Source organism: Leucoraja erinacea, chromosome 12 (assembly GCF_028641065.1).
Source record: "Leucoraja erinacea ecotype New England chromosome 12, Leri_hhj_1, whole genome shotgun sequence".
NCBI lineage: Eukaryota > Metazoa > Chordata > Chondrichthyes > Rajiformes > Rajidae > Leucoraja > Leucoraja erinaceus.
Window position 1 is genome coordinate 6,612,730 of NC_073388.1, and position 18,793 is coordinate 6,631,522.

The 18,793-nt window shown below is 45.2% G+C and overlaps 1 long non-coding RNA gene across 1 annotated transcript; it reads right to left on the bottom strand.

Moving 5' to 3' along the window:
• Positions 1-16,829: 16,829 nt before the first annotated feature.
• LOC129702421 (uncharacterized) lies at positions 16,830-18,793 on the bottom strand. The gene is made up of 2 exons (XR_008724379.1): positions 18,194-18,793; positions 16,830-18,158 (listed from the first exon to the last, which is right to left on the bottom strand). It is a non-coding gene; the product is annotated as an uncharacterized LOC129702421 (long non-coding RNA).

Here is an 18,793-nt window from a genome sequence, read left to right on the forward strand (position 1 = left end):
CGACATCAGCCAAACCTTAGGCTTACCAAAATCAGCTGTTTGGAACATCATCAAGGAGAAAGAGAGCACTGGTGAGCTTACTAATCGCAAAGGGACTGGCAGACCAAGGAAGATCTCCACAGCTAATGATAGAAGAATTCTCTCTGTAATAAAGAAAAATCCCCAAACACCTGTCCGACAGATCAGAAACACTCTTCAGGAGTCAGGTGTGGATTTGTCAATGACCATTGTCCGCAGAAGACTTCATGAACCGAAATACAGAGGCTGCATTACAAGATGCAAACCATTGGTTAGCCACAAAAATAGGATGGGCAGGTTACAGTTTGCCAAGAAGTACTTAAAAGAGCAACCACAGTTCTGGAAAATCCTCCTCCGGCAGTTTGTTCCACACACCCACCACCCTTTGTGTGAAAACGTTACCCCTCGGATTCCTATTAAATCTTTTCCCCTTCACCTTGAACCTATGTCCTCTTGTCCTCGAATCCCCTACTCTGGGCAAGAGATTCTGTGGATCTACCCGATCTATTCCTCTCATGACTTTATACACATCTTTAAACTTTGACCCACTCACCTTAAAACTACGGCTTCCAGTTTTACACAGTTCCACCCCGGGACGACTATCTTATTCATGCCTCTTGTCATTTTGTATTCTTCTATCGGGTCTCCCCTCAGCCTCCGATGCCCCAGAGAAGGGAGTGCAGCGTAGGTTCACAAGGTTAATTCCCGTGATGACAGGACTGTTAATGGTGCGGTTGGGCTTGTACACTCTGGAATTTAGAAGGATGAGAGGGAATCTTATTGAAACATATAAGATTATTAAGTGTTTGGACACGCTAGAGGCAGGAAACTTGTTCCCGATGTTGGGGGAGTTCAGAACCAGGGGCCACAGTTTAAGGATAAAGGGTAAGCCATTTAGAACGGAGATGAGGAAACCAGTGATGTGCGGCGAGGTCAATGGCTGGGGAGGTACTGGCATCTACCCCATCCTAACTTAGTTGTGTGTGTGTGTGTTAGTTGTGTGTGCGTTAGTTGTCTGTGTGTGATGTGTCTGGGAGGAAAGGAGAGAAGGGAGGAAGGAGAGAAGGGAGGGAGGGAAGGAGGGAAAGAAGGGAGGGAAGGAGAGAAGGGAAGGAGGGAAGGAGAGAAGGGAAGAAGGGAAGGGAGGGAGGGAAGGGAAGGAGAGAAGGGAGGGAGAGGGCCAGTGGCGGTAGTGGATGCCGGGGTCTCGAGCCGAGAGTAGATTACCCCAGCGCGGGGCCCAATTGGGAGCTCGCAATGGGCCAGAGCCTCCAAATTGGCCGCTATAAATCAACGAATCAACCCACCAGTCAGCGCCGCCCGCGGTGGAACCCAGTCTGCACCGTCCTGCTGAAGCTCGCTAACGTGCAGGGAGAGCGAGGCAGCGTCAATTACGTAATTGACACTCGCTCTCCCTCCACTGGGCTCAAGACACGCCCCCTTGTGAGGCAGACATGATCGCTGCCTCCCCTGCTGCTTTTTCATTGCAGTTTTATGAACAGACCAGCGAGCCTAAATTTAATACCTTTATATGTGAAATAAGTTACCTGGACTATGGAAGGTGAGGACATGTAATGAAGGGATTTACACACATTACATTGGTGACATACAGGGAGATAGTAACAGGCACACACTTACGGCCCACAATCCATGCAGTTTCTGCGGGGTTGCGCAATCAGAGGGGAGGCTCAGCCCCTCGCTGCCTCACCTCTCATCTCTCCCTGTATTTGTAGCAGAGCTGCGCATATTTGGCGATTTTGCCTATAAAAAATGATTGGATTCATGTAGAAATGACATTTATAACAGATCAGTAGAAAAATCCTTATATTTATTTTATTTTATTATTATTTTTCTTTACTTTTCTTAACAGCTATTTTCATTGGGAGTATGACAGGTGAGGCTCTGCCTTCCCTGCCTCCCCTGACCACACGTCCCTGGAGGAAACACTTTTCACACAGAGAGTGGTGAGTCTGTGGAGGGCGGTGGAGGCGAGTTCTCTGGATACTTTCAAGAGAGAGCTAGATAGGGCTTAAAAATAGCGGAGTCAGGGGATATGGGGAGAAGGCAGGAACGGGGTACTGATTGCGGATGATCAGCCATGATCACATTGAATGGCGGTGCTGGCTCGAAGGGCCGAATGGCCTACTCCTTCACCTATTGTCTATTGTCTATTGTCTATTGTCTATTGTCTAAAGCAATTCAAATTTTTCCCACTTCTACTCTTCACTTATTTTCTGCAATTCCAATCCACAAACAAAAATTAAATAATCATTTGCAGTTGATGTCTCGTGGCAGCCTATTTAAATATTACTTTGTAGAAATTTGCTGCTAAATAATGTTCAATATGTTCTTAAAGGGATTACCCTGTCATGACAACATTTGGTGAAGTGCAGCCTTTATTTAAAACCACATTGTAAATGCCTCCAGCAATATCACTGACTTTATTGATATTATTTGCTGGGATTCTCTAGCTTGTAAACATTGGAAGTCTGCACATGTTATACGCTGCCGCACCAGAGTAACAAGATAGTTCGTGACATATAACAATATTCAATGCCATGGAACACTAGAATGTAAATCCATGGCTAATTTCTCTTCAACATGGTGTCCAGCTAACGAACACGCAGTCAGTCATAGACAGATACTTGGACAAGAAAAGTTCATTAGTTCAAATGTTCTAGGAACAGAATTAGGCCATTTGGCCCATCAAGTCTACTTCATCATTCATTCATGGCTGATCTATCTTTCACTCTCAACCCCATTCTCCTGCCTTCTCCCCATAACCACTGACACCCGTCTTAATCAAGAATCTATTTATCTCTGCCTTAAAAATACCCATTGATTTGGCCTCCACAGCTGTCTGTGGCAAATAATTCCATAGACTCACCACCCTCTGACTAAAGAAATTCCTCCTCATCTTTTTAAAGAAACATCTTTTTATTCTGAGGCTATGGCCTCTGGCCCTAGACTCTCCCACTAGTGGAAACATCCTCTCCACATTCACTCTGTCCAGGCCTTTCACTATTCGGTAAGTTTCAATGAAGGTCCCCCCCCCCTCATCCTTCTAAACTCCAGCGAGTAGAGGCGCAATGCCTTCAAATGCTTATCATAGGTTTAGAGGGGATATGGACCAAACACGGGCAGGTTGGACTGGCATAGATGGAGCATCTTGGTTAGCGTGGGCAGTTTAGGCAGGCCGAAGGGTTTGTTTCCACGCTGTATGACTCTTAGATGGCACAGAGATTAGATGTTCCAATTTCTTCTCGGAAGTTAAATCTCTGAGGTAGAAATCGTCAAATATTTCCTGTAGTTCTACATCATCCCACTTTTGCGTAATGGAAGTTTATTGCAGTGTTGCTGTTTAAGACCTCTGCACTCATAACAACTGGGACCTGGAACAGTTCAGTTAAAGTACAACTGTACATAAGCACATCTTAAATCCTGTACAAGTGTATAAAAATAGTTCACTGAGCCAGTATACAACAGTCGCCAGAAAATGGCTCCTGAGGTCCCTTGCATACTTTCATAATCATAATCAAAATTGTAATTTATTAGCCAAATATGTTTTGCAACATACGAGGAATTTGGCTTGATACTATTCCTATATACTTGTACTGAATCTAAGACGTGCTTATGTAATGCTGACCACACCTGGAGTATTGTGTGCAGTTTTGGCCTCCACATTTGAGGAAGGACATTCTTGCTATTGAGGGAGTGCAGCGTAGGTTCATGAGTTTGGTGGGACTGTCATATGTTGAAAGAAAGGAGCGCCTGGGCTTGTATACACTGGAATTTAGAAGGATGAGATGGGATCTTATTGAAACATATAAGATTTTAATAAGGGATTGGACACGCTAGAGGCAGGAAACATGTTCCCGATGTTGGGGGAGTCCAGAACCAGGGGCCACAGTGTAAGAATAAGGGGTGGGCCATTTAGAACGGAGGTGAGGAAAAACGTTTTCACCCAGAGAGTTCTGAATCTGTGGAATTCTCCGCCTCCATCAGGTGGTGGAGGCCGGTTCTCTGGATACTTTCAAGAGAGAGCTAGATAGGGCTCTTAAAGATAGCGGAGTCAGGGAATATGGGGAGAAGGCAGGAACAGGGTACTGATTGGGGATGATCAGCCAAGATCATATTGAATGGCGGTGCTGGCTCGAAGGGCCGAATGGCCTACTCCTGCACCTATTGTCTATTGTCTATGTTGTACTTTAACTGAACTGTATGCGTAACAAATATTTAACTGTACCTCGCTATATGTGATAATGAAAACACCATAGAAAATAGGTGCAGGAGGAGGCCATTCGGCCCTTCGAGCCAGCACCGCCATTCAATATGATCATGGCTGATCGTCCCCAATCAATAACCCATGCCTGCCTTCTCCCCATATCCCATTGACTCCACTAGCCCATAGAGGTCTATCTAACTCTCTCTTAAATCCATCCAGTGACTTGGCCTCCACTGCCCTCTGCGGCAGGGAATTCCACAAATTCACAAGTTTTTTCTCACCTCAGTCTTAAATGGCCTCCCCTTTATTCTAAGACTGTGGCCCCTGGTTCTGGACTCGACCAACATTGGGAGCATTTTTCCTGCATTGAACCACATACAAGTACCATCGAAGCATTGATCATGCAGAAATTACTCTGGCATCAACAAGGAGATTGTGTGGATCAAGTAGATTTGAGTAGTCTCTCTTGTGGGCTTTCAAACTTTAGTTCAGTTCAGTTTATTGTCACGTGTACCGAGGTACAGTGGAAAGCTTTTGTTGCGTGCTAACCAGTCAGTGGAAAGACAATACGTGATTACAATCGAGCCATTCACAGTGTACAGATACATGATAAGGGAATAACGTTCAGTGCAAGATAAAGTCCAGTAAAGTCCGATCAAAGATAGTCCGAGGGTCTCCAATGAGGTAGATGGTAGTTATTCATTTTCATTATTTTCACATTTGTTTTATTTCCTTTTCTATCCTGAAGGCACTGTTGTCGAGAAAGAGGCCCGACCTATTTTGTGATAAATTGCATGCAAAAGCCATTTTGCACACTTTGATCATGGGAATGATAATTTATGATGGGGGATATTTGGATATCGTGAGGGAGGGGGAAGAACAATGAACGATGGAGGACCCGGAGTGGGGGGACTGCCGTGATGGGTGAGGGGGGGGGGGGGGGCGGGGGAGACCATTGGAGGGCCTGGAGCGGGGCATGGGGAGGTGAGGGGGAAGAACAAAGGAGGAGCTGGCAGGGTTACTTTGTAACATGTCAGCGCCCTTTATGTGGCGACTGTTTGCATACCATGGATATGCAGCAAGGGATTTCACTGTGCCTTGTCACGTGACAATAAAGCATTCAATTCAATTCCATCCATACATTATTTAAGAGGTAATTAAGTTTGGGGCTCTTTTGGGAGTGATTCATCTTATGGCATCTAATATACTGCTTGGCATCAGATGTAGACCTAATGTTATCATTTAGTGTGCAATGGTCATGTTTATATTTACAATCAGTAATTGGATATTAAAAGTGTGGACTGTGTCTTGTCTTAACTTATTTGGCGCAGCGGTAGAGAGTTGTGTCCTCACAGTGCCATGGAGCCAGGTTCCTGACTATGGATGCTGCCTGTATTTCTTCCTCATGTCCGACCATCTTCCATATCACGTCTTTCCGGTCGGTCAGTGACGGTTGACGGTCGGTGGTTTCAGAATTGGCTACGTCTGTCGGTCACTGTGGTACAGTTTCTGTCGTCAGCATTGCCCTGGATGCGCCACGTGGAGGCTTCTGCTTGCGTCTGTACGGAGTTTGTACCTTCTCCCCGTGCGTTTTCTTCCAATGCTCCAGTTTCCTCCCACACTCCAAAGACGTACAGGTTTGTAGGTTAATTGGCTTTGGTAAAAATTGTAAATTGTTCCTAGTGTGTAGGATAGAGCAAATGTACGGGGGTCGCTGGTCGGTGGGGACCACATTGTACAGACAGCACCCGCGATCAGGAACGAACCCGGGTCTCAGAGGCTGTAAGGCAGCAACTCTACCGCTGCGCCACTGTGCCGAATTTAATTTAGGAATTCCATGCAGTAATTTTCTTATGCAAATGCTTCTGTTTCACAAAATCCATTCATCTCATCGCACTGACACTTCTACATTCAGCTTCAAATATATATTTGCTGTGGAGCTCCCCAATGGATTGAGCTGTTGAACAATCATTAATTCAGACTGCAAATGGGTTAATTGAGCATACGCTAGTGAAAAAATTCTGCTCAGTTCCGACTGATTTTCAATTCTGACATGTAGCTATCTATGTAAATTAAATCACTTAAAGTAACCTCTTGCAAGAGGTTCGAAAATGCAGATGCTGGAATCTTGAGCAAAATAAAAAATGTTGGAGCAACTCAGTGGGTCGGACAGTCCCTGTGGTGATCATGGTTTGTGTTAGAACCCTTCTTCACATGGCTGATAGATTCAAGTCAGAACATGGTCCTGATCCAAAATGGTTTTATTGCCATTTGTCCAAAACTGAACAATAGAGACTCTCTTCACAATAGAGGAAAGCTATTTGACCCATTACATCTGTACTGGCTCTTTCAAGGAACCATCCAGTTAGTCCAATTTGCACTTCAACTCTCCCTCCCATTCCCAATCTGACCTCTCTGTCCTGGGTCTTCTCCATGGCCAGAGCGAGCAACACCGGAAATTGGAGGAACAGCACCTCATATTCCGCCTGGGGAGCCTGCATCCTGCGGTCATGAACATTGAATTCTCCCAATTTTGCTAGCCCTTGCTGTCTCCACCCCTTCCTCAGCCCTCTGGCTGTCTCCTCCCATCCCCCAGCCCTCGGGCTCCTCCTCCTCCTTTTTCCTTCCTTCTCCCCGCCACCCCCTATCAGTCTGAAGAAGGGTTTCGGCCCAAAACGTTACCTATTTCCTTCGCTCCATAGATGCTGCTGCACCCGCTGAGTTCCTCCAGCATTTTTGTGTGTCCAATTTGCTTGTTTAGTTTAGTTCGAGATACAGAGCGGAAATAGACTGTATCTAGGTGTAATAGGTATACCTTTGGCCCACCGAGTCCACACTGGCCAACGATCCCTACACATTAACACTACCCTACACACCCTAGGGACAATTTAGATACATGACAAGTGAGTAACGTTTAGATCCAAAATGCTTGGCTTCATTTAAGGCTAGCTAAAATGGTGGATTACAAACAGATTTCCCATCTAACTCAGTGGTCAATGGTTTCTTTATTGGCACGTGTACTAGGTACAGCGAAATACATTTTTTGCATACAGCTCAGCAAGACTATCTCTGTACATAAGGACAACCACCCCAGTCAGTACAGTACGCACAGAACAGCCTACCGAGTCTATAAGCAAGAGGCACCATTTTGCCACCATTTTGCAGTCCATCTAATGGGCCTGACCCACTTAGGCTATTTTTTGAGCGACTGCCGGCAACTGTCATTGTCGTAGCTCGGTGACTGCCAATCACCACCCCCCCCCCCCCCCCCCCCCCCCCCCCCCCCCCCCCGGACACTTGTTTTTTTTTTTTTTATTCAAAATCGTTTGCTATGTCGCTCTTCAAGGGAGATGCTAAATGCATTTCGTTGTCTCTGTACTGTACACTGACAATGACAATTAAATTGAATCTGAATCTGAATCTGAATCTGAGGTCGCCAAAAAACCGGTGACTGGACCTCCCCTCCACATATAATTTGAAATAGAATCATTGCTTTTACAACAACATAAAAATCAAAGTCAGCACCAGCGCCAACCTATGTCACCTGGCGACAACCTACACTAACCTGACAGCACCTACGTCAGGAGAAGTCAAGCTACGCTCATTGGCGTCAACCCATTGTCGCCGACTGTCCCCGAAAATGTTTCACCATGTTGAAAATCCAGCGGCGACCAGAAAGACGCAACGACTCTTTGGGCGACTGAGGAGACGACTCACGACCGTACAGGCGACACCCCGGCGACCACGTGGCAACAGCCCAGTCGCCTGTAGTCACCTAAAAATAGCCTAAGTGGGACAGGCCCTTAACTGATTCATACCCCTACACTAGCAAAAGAACATTGTAACAGTGTAATCTATGAAGGGGGCTCACTGTGTATTGAACGACCTGACTGAGGAACTCGAATACCGCACAAATCCTCCCGCATTTTTAAAGTATTTATCAACCTGGTAATAATAATAGTAAAATGATTCATGCTATTCATGAATTACTGTATATATTCCATTCATTTTATTATGGCTATTGTTAGAGTGGTTCTTCAATGAAATGCAAGAATTAAAGTGTGAATATAGTGTGATACATTACGGGTTACTATAGAAACCGATAGAGTCATAGAATCATAGTCATATGTCAGGACTTTCATATGAAGAAAAACTGGATAGACTCGGCTTGTACTCGTTAGAATTTAGAAGATTGAGGGGGGATCTTATAGAAACTTACAAAATTCTTAAGGGGTTGGACAGGCTAGATGCAGGAAGATTGTTCCTGATGTTGGGGAAGTTCAGAACAAGGGGTCACAGTTTAAGGATGAAGGGGTAATCTTTTAGGACTGAGATGAGAAAAACATTTTTCACACAGATAGTGGTGAATCTCTGGAATTCTCTGCCACAGAAGGTAGTTGAGGCCACAGTTCATTGGCTATATTTAAGAGGGAGTTAGATGTGGCCCTTGTGGCTAAAGAGATCAGGGGGTATGGAGAGAAGGCAGGTACAAGATAGTGAGTTGGATGATCAGCCATGATCATATTGAATGGCGGTGCAGGCTCGAAGGGCCGAATGGCCTACTCCTGCACCTATTTCCTATGTTTCTATGTTTCTATACAGTATGGAAACGGGCTCTTAGTCTCAACTTGCCCACACTGATCAACATGTCCCCTCTACACCAGTCCCTCTGCCTGCATTTGGCCCACATCCCTCCAAACCTGAACAATCAATGTACCTGTCTAAATGTTTCTTAACTGTTGTGATAGTACCTGCTTCAACTACCTCCTCCGGCAGCTTGTTCCATATACCTGCCGCCTTTTGTGTAAAAAAGTTACCTCGCAGGTTCTTATTAAATCTTTCCCCCCTCACCTTAATCCTATGTACAGAGTTTATACGTTCTCCCCGTGACCTGTGTGGGTTTTCTCTGGGATCTGCGGTTTTCTCCCACACTCCTAAGATGTACAGGTCTGTATGTTAATTGGATTGGTAAAATTGTAAATTGTCCATAGTGTGTGTAGGATAGTGTACGTGTGCGGGGATCGCTGGGCGGCACGGACATGGTGGGCTGAAGGGCCTGTTTCCGCGCTAATTTTCGAAACTAAACTATGTCCCCTGGTTCTCCATTCCCCTACTCTGGGCAAAGGACATTTACCCGATCTATTCCTCTCGGTAGGCCTTGCTGTCTCCTCCCCTTCTCAGCTCTCCCTCAGCCCTCGGGCTCCTCCTCTTCCTTTCTTCTTCCTGCCCCCCCCCCCCCCCCCCCCCCCCCCCACCATACATCAGTCTGAAGAAGGGTTTCAGCCCGAAACGTTGCCTATTTCCTTCGCTCCATAGATGCTGCCGCACCTGCTGAGTTTCACCAGCACTTTTGCCTACATTTAATTCCTCCAGATGTTTCATGCTTATGGAGATGTTAGTTTGCGGACATTGTTTTGGCTATGGAACCCGTGACATAACTCAGGGGGTACCTGTACAATACACATTGCGGCAAGTCACCCAGACTTCTTGCACAGCATCTGTCAATCACCCTAGAAAGGCAGATGCAACAAAGGAGGGGAAACCCACCCCATCCAAGACACACAACACCCAGGTTTGGAAATTGCTGTTTCTATAGCCACAGGGTCAACATCCAAGAACCCCTCCCCCCCCTTATAGCACCATGGAGTGCTGATGTGGACTGCAGCTGTTCAAGAAAGTGAGTCACAACCCTATACACACATTCAATTAAGGAAAGGCAATAACTGGAGATCTTGCCAACATAGCACATGTCACATTGAAGATAATCAAATTGCTTAATCAATATCGCTTGTGTTACTTCATTTCTGGCATTCCTTCTATCTAAAGTTCATAAGTGATAGGAGCAGAATTAGGCCATTCGGCTCATCAAGTCTACTCCGCAATTCAATCATGGCTGATCTATCTCTCCCTCCTAACCCCATTCTCCTGCCTTCTCCCCATAGCCCCTGACACCTAGACTAATCAAGAATCTATGTATCTCTGCCTTAAAAATATCAATCGACTTGGCCTCCACACCCTTCTATGGCAATGAAGCTGTTAACAACTTCTGTTTCATTGCTTAAACTCTTGAACTCAAAGACATTTGAATATCTTATGTGCGGGAAGGAACTGCAGATGCTGGTTTAAATCGAAGGTGGACGTGAAAAGCTGGAGTAACCCAACCGGAACGGCAGCATCTCTGGAGAGAAGGAATGGGTGACGTTTCAGGTAGAGACCCTTCTCCGGACTTTGTGTTTACCTTTGAATATCTTATCATCCATCATGCAGTGGAATAGTTGAAAATAGAAGGTTATTGACCTCAATTGGTGCATAGAAGATGATAGTTTAGTATTTTTAATCTGGAGTAGACTCATACTGCCCTACTGCATGGATAAATAGAGAGATGTGAGGATGGAGATGTATATATGTGCCCCTACTAACTGCGCTTCTGTTTTTCCAGGCTCAGACTGTCAGCACTTTCTCTTGAGGCCAGAGGAAGCTGTTGGGGGTGAATCCATGTTGTCTGTGCCTCCTCACTGATGGTGGGCAGGAGAGGGTTACTACAACTCTGGTGTGAAACCACAGGAACAAAGTCATTTACGTGGGCATGCAGGTGCAGCAGGCAGTGAAGAACGCGAATGGTATGTTAGCATTCATAGCAAAAGGATTTGAGTATAGGAGCAGGGAGGTTCTACTGCAGTTGTACAGGGTCTTGGTGAGACCACACCTGGAGTATTGCGTACAGTTTTGGTCTACAAATCTGAGGAAAGACATTCTTGCCATAGAGGGAGTACAGAGATGGTTCACCAGACTGATTCCTGGGATGTCAGGACTTTCATATGAAGAAAGACTGGATAGACTCGGCTTGTACTCGCTAGAACTTAGAAGATTGAGGGGGGATCTTATAGAAACTTACAAAATTCTTAAGGGGTTGGACAGGCTAGATGCAGGAAGATTGTTCCCGATGTTGGGGAAGTCCAGAACAAGGGGTCGCAGTTTAAGGATAAAGGGGAAATCCTTTGGGACCGAGATGAGAAAAACATTTTTCACACAGAGAGTGGTGAATCTCTGGAATTCTCTGCCACAGAAGGGCGTTGAGGCCAGTTCATTGGCTATATTTAAGAGGGAGTTAGATGTGGCCCTTGTGGCTAAAGGGATCAGGGGGTATGGAGAGAAAGCAGGTACAGGATACTGAGTTGGATGATCAACCATGATCATATTGAATGGCAGTGCAGACTCGAAGGGCCGAATGGCCTACTCCTGCACCTATTTTCTATGAATCTATCTCTTGGTTGCCAGATACTTAAACTCCTGTCCCCATTCCCACACTGACCCCTCTGTCCTGGGCCTCCTCCACTGTCAGAGTGAGGCCAAACATAAATTGGAGGAACAGCACCTCATATTTGGGGCAGCTTACAACTCAGTGGTATGAATATTGCTGTCCCTAACTTCAAGTAATCCTTGCATCCCCTCTCTCTCCGCCCCTCCCCCACACTAGACATCCTACTAGTTTCACTGTTTGTATCTACTCGTTATCATCTTCCCCACAGCCAACAATGGGCCATTGTGGGCTCCACCTTTCCTTGGTTATTGTTTGTTTCTGCACACCTTCCATTCATTTGTCCTAAGTACCATCTATTCAGTCTCCACCCGAAACGTCGCCTATTCCTTCTCTCCATAGATGCTGCCTCGCCCGCTGAGTTTCTCCAGCATCTACCATCTATATCTAACGTTCCCCTTTCCCCTGACTCTCAGTCTAAAGAGGGGTATCGACCCGAAAGATCACCTAATCCTTTTCTCCAGAGATGCTGTCTGACCCGCTGATGAGTTACTCCAACTTTTTGTGTCGAACTTTGGTTTTCCTGAAGGTCGAGAGATTGCAGTAACTGTAATGTAACAGTAGGTGGCACAATATCACATTCTGAAGAAGGGATCTGACGCGGAATGTCGCCCATCCTTTTTTCTCCAGAGATGCTGCCTGACCCGCTGAGTTACTCCAGCACTTTGTGTCTATTTTCTGTATAGACGAGCATCTGCAGTTCCTTCCGCCAAAATATGCTGACCTTTCCTCCCACCCCTTTAATGGTTCAATGGGGTGGAAGATTGCAACCTTCACGTGGTCCGCCCTGTTTCGACCAATGCAATCAACTCAGCGTGCACAATCAAATAAGGTCAAATAGAACAAGTTGTCCTACAACTTTAGGCTGTGCAAGCCGCACGCAAGAAGAAGAATAGTTCAATTAATGTTTTAACGCGGTGATGTCATCGCGCAATGCCACGTGCTGGGCGTACGCCGTCAAGACGCTGCGTATGCCCGTCAAGGCGCTGCGTACGGCCTCAATGTGGCTGCGGGCCGGCAGGCCGTTGCCGCGAGGAATATTTGAACGCTGTCAGTTTTTCGGAGCCCCGCACGATGTCGGGACCAGCCCCGCACAACTCCATATGCCGCCGGCGATCGAATTGGGACCGGCCCCGCGAGGGGGTACGCCTCAAGCGACCACAGATGGCGAAATGGGCTAAGTGTTCGGCTGGCAACCTGAAGGTGGCCGGTTCGAATCCTGCTTGGAGTGTGTACTGTCGTTGTGTCCTTGGCAAGACACTTCACCTACCTTTGCCTGGGACTTGAGACGGAAATTAGCTGCTGATTAGCTACAATCTCGCATATTTACATGCAAATGTTAATTAATATGCGCTGTCCGTATAAACAAAACATTATTATTATTATTATTATTATGCAGTCGCATGCTGGTGGGACAGGCCCTTTAGAGTTTACTCTCAGGGCTAACGGAAGCAAGGGATATGGGGAGAAAGCAGGAACGGGGTTCAACGGTTCGTTATTATCAAAGGTACCAAGGTACAGAGTAATTCTGTTTTTGCATACAGATCAGTAAGATTATGAGTGTGTGAGAAAGAACTGCAGATGCTGGTTTAAATCGAAGGTAGACACTAAAAGCTGGAGTAACTCAGCGGGTGAGGCAGCATCTCCGGGGAGAAGGAATGGGCGATGTTTCGGGTCGAGACCTGAAGTCTGAAGAAGGGTCTTGACCCGAAACGTCGCCCATTACGAGCATACATAAATACAATCCCAGATTAGGTGCAGAATGTACAGAAACAGCCCGTTGAATTCATTGACAAGGGTCGCCATGTTTTGGCGCCATTTTCAGATTCCCAGCTACAGTTGGCCATAAAGGCCCGCTGCAGCCGGCACCTCTATCGTGACCGTCCCGTGAACCTACCTCCCTCTCCTCGAACGGACAGCTTCAGCCCTCGGGGGCTATCAGACGCTAAGACTCGGATCTGAGGAAGGGTCTCGGCTGGAAACGTAAGCTGTCCTTTTTCTCCAGCAATGCTGCCTGACCTGCTGAGTTACTCCGGCACTTTGTGTCTAAGCGATGGTGCGGGATATAGTTGAGGAGGGGGTCATTGGCAGATGGCTGGAAATAGTAACAAAGGGCTAGAGGCGAAGCGGAGACAAGAGGGTCATATAAGGAAGGAGATGTGTGGTCTGTCTTCTTTAGTCAGAGGGTGGTGAATCTGTGGAATTCATTGCCACAGATGGTTTTTTGGAGGCCAACTCAATGGACATTTTTAAGGCAGAGATAGATTAGGTTTTTGATTCGTACGGGATGTCAGAGGTTAGGGGGCGAAGGCAGGAGAATGGGGTTAGGAGGGAGATGTAGATCAGACATGATTGAATGGCGGAGTAGATTTCCTCTCACACTCCAAAGATGTACAGGTTTGTGGGTTAATTGGCCTCGGTAAAATTGTAAATTGTCCTTATTGTGTGTGTAGGTTAATGTTAGTGTGCGGACGTGGTGTCGAAGGATGAGAAGCCGGAGCAAAGAAGTGGAAGACAAATAGAAACAAAACCGAAACGGCAAATAACCAAAATCTTACGAAGCCAAAAAGCCAACAAACCGAAAGAGCAGGACGCCCAAACTAATCGAAAGGCTGCATCGCCTACAAGCCAAATAACCGACATGACATCGCCGGGGGGATCGGACAGGACTTGTCAGCGATTGGTCCAGACCCCCGCGACCATCATATCACTGGCCGGTGGAGACGTGAGGGTGGGGTCATTTTCCCACACAAGCCATAGGTGGGAAAATGAGACCATTCTCTAGACCTGAAGATTGAGTCTGAAAGGTCTCGACCCGAAATGCCACCCATTCCTTCTCTCCAGAGATGCTGCCTGTTCCGCTGAGTTACTCCAGCTTTATGTGTCCATCTTCGGTTAAAACAGATTACAGATGATCTGGTGTTTTGTGCGTGGGAGCTTGTTGTGTGCGCTACGGCCCGTCACAGTGCGGCTGCACGGGGGAGACGAGACGGAGGGTGGCCGTGGGAGTGTGGGGGCTGTCCCGAGGGATGCACTCCTTCGGCTGCTTACAAATTTGGTGCTCGGGTTCAGAGTGCCCAGTCGTCTATGTGGGAAAATGACCCCAACCCTCCCGTCTCCACTGGCCAGTGATGTGATGGACGCGGGGTTCTGGGCCAATCACTGACAAGCTCCGCCCCCCCCCCCCCCCGGTGACAACATGCCCATTATTTGGCTTTTCGGCAGAGCGGCCTTTTGGTGAGATGGCGTTTCTTCATAGCGGCCTATCGGTGAATTTGCTTTTAGGCGTCCCGTCCTTGCGGTTAGTTGGCTTTTCGGCTTCGTACGCTTTCGGTTGGGTGGCTTTTTGGCTTTGCTTCCATTCGTTTATTTGGCTTCCACTTCTTTGCACCGGCTTTGCCACGTCCGGGTACCGTTAGTGTGCGCGTTGATCGCTGGTCGGCGCTGGTCCGCTCTTTATCTCCAACCTAAACTAAACTAAAAAGCCACATTCACCCACTGTGCAGTGTGTGTGTGTGTGTGAGGCAACCCTTCTTAAATATTATGAAACTGGAAGGAAATGTAAATGCAATTGCTAAATGCTTGTCTTCTTGTGCAGAACATCTGTGCACATCTCCGATTGACAACTCAATGAGCTACTTAGAAGCATTGAAGTGGTGACAATTACTGAAAGGCTGATGGCAGAGCAGACATAAAAGTTGTCAGTCCGCTTATGAGCACGTTTGCAACGCATAATTTTGCTTGTCAGCAAGTACATAGAAATTGCAGATGAGCTCACATGAATGGAAAATTGATGTTCCACAAAACGTGGCTGTAGGGCAGGATTTGCTGTCAGGAGCAAATTCTCAGACTTATTCTTAGCTGCTAATTAGTCCGACTAAGATAGAATTTTGAACAAAATAATAGAAATTGGGGGAATTTGCGATGCACTTGAGTATATGTGCACATTTAAATATTAGAATGTTATTAGTCTGTACCATTAGTTTAGTTTAGTTTGAGATACAGCGTGGAAACAGGCCCTTCGGTCTGCAGTGGCCAGGGATCCCCGTGCACTAAACACACTAGGGACAATTTTTACATTTACCGAGCCAATTTGTCTACATACCTGTACGTCTTTGAAACGTTTTAATATATATTTATTTTACAGACCCATGCGCATGAGGCATTTTTATGGACGCACCTGGAACTTTTAACTATTAACTGATTTTGGAGAGTAAAATGCAACGAAATTTCGTTCAAGGTGCACTGTGTCTAGGTGTATATCTGAATGACAATAAAGTTTTCATTCATTCATTCATTCATTCATGTGGGGGGAAACCAAAGATCTTGGAGAAAACCCACGCAGGCCACGGGGAGAACGTACAAACTCCGTACAGGCAGCACCCGTAGTCGGCATTGCAAGCGCTGCAAAGGAAACAACCCTATCGCTGCGCTACCGTGCTGTACGGAGACTGTACAGGGGTCTGCGTTCTCCCCCATGGGTTTTCTCCGGGTGCACCGGTTTCCTCCCACACTCTAAAGACGAAAAGGTTTGTAGGGTGAATTAGCTCCGGTAAAAATTATAAATTCTCCCTAATGTGCAGGAGGGTGCTATTGTATGTGTGATCACCAGAGAAGGTTCACCAGACTGATTCCTGGGATGTCAGGACTTTCATATGAAGAAAGACTGGATAGACTCGGCTTGTACTCGCTAGAATTCAGAAGATTGAGGGGAGATCTTATAGAAACTTACAACATTCTTAAGGGGTTGGACAGGCTAGATGCAGGAAGATTGTTCCCGATGTTGGGGAAGTCCAGGACAAGGGGTCACAGTTTAAGGATAAAGGGGAAATCCTTTAGGACCGAGATGAGAAAAACATTTTTCACACAGAGAGTGGTGAATCTGTGGAACTCTCTGCCACAGAAGGTAGTTGAGGCCAGTTCATTGGCTATATTTAAGAGGCAGTTAGATGTGGCACTTGTGGCTAAAGGGATCAGGGGGTATGGAGAGAAGGCAGGTACAGGATACTGAGTTGGATGATCAACCATGATCACATTGAATGGCGGTGCAGGCTCGAAGGGCCGAATGGCCTACTCCTGCACCTATTTTCTATGTTTCTATGTTTCTATGATCACTGGACTCAATTGGCCGAAGGGCCTATTTCCATGCTGCATCTATAAAGTCTAAAGAATTTTGAACTTAATGGGATAAGTCTCTGGCTTTTTATTTGCTAAAACAATGGACGGAGAGGGGCTATAAGAATCATTTTTTTTGTTGTTTTTTTAAAAAAAATGAATAAAAAAACAAACAAGAAAATTTATAAAGTGTCATAAACAATATCTATAAATAAATGAAACCGTATGTGTCCGAAAAGGAGCAGGAAGAAGCCAAAGCTTATTAATTCCCACCCCTTATTCAACTGCTTATAATTATCTTATACAAATTCAGCAGCTATATGTACATGCATGTACACCAGCAGCTATATGTACACCATATGTACACCAGCAGCTATATGTACACCAAATGATTTACATTTATACACTAATCAGATTCAGATTCAGATTCAGATTCAGATTCAACTTTAATTGTCATTGTCAGTGTACAGTACAGAGACAACAAAATGCATTTAGCATCTCCCTGGAAGAGCGACATAGCATATGATTTGAATAAATATTTAGTTACAATAAATAAATATTTACAAAGCCATACAAAAAAAGAGAGAAAAAAAGAAAAAAGAAATGAAAAAGCCCTCATATACTATACAGTATCTTAGTCATATACACAACCCATCACCCTATAATCACCCTTCCCAATACAATCAGGTTAACAAATATCCCGCTCACAATCACCTCTCCTCATCCCAATATCCTTTTAAAAAAGTGTTTTTGTACATCTTTTTAAACTGAATTATGCTTGTGCTAAGTTTTGTCTCCTGCTCCAGACCATTCCACAAATTCACCCCACAGATTGCTATGCACATACTTTTAAGAGTTGTTCTGACATTGAGTTTTTAAAAATTATGTTCCCCTCTCAAATTATACCCGCCCTGTCTTACCATAAACAGTTTTTGTCTATTTCCTGGAAGTAAATTATTTCTTGCTTTGTACATGGTTTGTGCAGTCTTAAATTTAACCAGATCGGTGAACTTCAGTGTACGTGACTTTAAGAATAATAAACTGATATGTTCAAGATATCCAACGTTATTGATTACCCTTATTGCTCTTTTTTGTAATGTGCATAACGGCTTTTTGTAGTTGGTTTTGTAGGTGTTACCCCATATCTCCACACAGTAACACAGATATGGCAATATGAGTGTATTATACAGAGTATGTAATGATTTGTGGTCCAGAATGTGTCTTGATTTTCCCAATATTGCTATAGACTTTGCCAGTTTTGCTTTGGTTTATATGTGGTTTCCAGCAGATATTGTGGTCTAAGATCACACCAAGAAATTTATTTTCCTATACTCTTTCTATACTTATGTTATCTATTATCAATTGTACTAGAGGGTTTGTTCTATGTTTTCCAAATAGCATAATCTTTGTTTTGCTTAAATTTAGAGACAATTTGTTGACATCAAACCACTGGTTTAATTTATTCATTTCTGATGTGATGACCTCCACCACTGGTTTAATTCGTTCAATGTGATGACCTCCAAAACCTGCTTCAATTTGTCACCGGAACAAAAAATATTCGTATCATCGGTAATATTGACATCATGTTCGGCACAGACATTTTGGGCCGAAGGGCCTGTTTCTGTCCTCTATCTTTCTAGATTCTATGTTCTATAAAACCATTAACTACCATCTTTGGGGTGGAGATTTACTTTTTCAATATCAAACTTCATCAGCTTTCCTGTTGCTTCTTGGAGTGAGAGTACCTTTTAGTTCTGGAAGTGGATGATTACAGACAATTTCATGGAGACCTCTCTAGCTAATCTCCCAGAACCTATCAGACAAGATGAGATTTGAAGGAAGACTCCGTCATCCACTTGCAGTCTTCATAAGTTCATACGTTTATAAGTTCTAGGAGCAGAATTATTGCATTTTTCTTCATTGTGTATTGAGTTTACAGACCGGTTATGCTGCTGCATCACATGAGGTTCAAACGAAATTTGGTTTCTGCAGCCATACAAGAAAAGAACCAAGACACACACCAACACAATTCACACAAACATCCATCACAGTGAGTCTCCTCCTCACCGTGATGGAAGGCAAAGTCTTATCTCTCCCCTGCTCTCCATTCCTCTCCC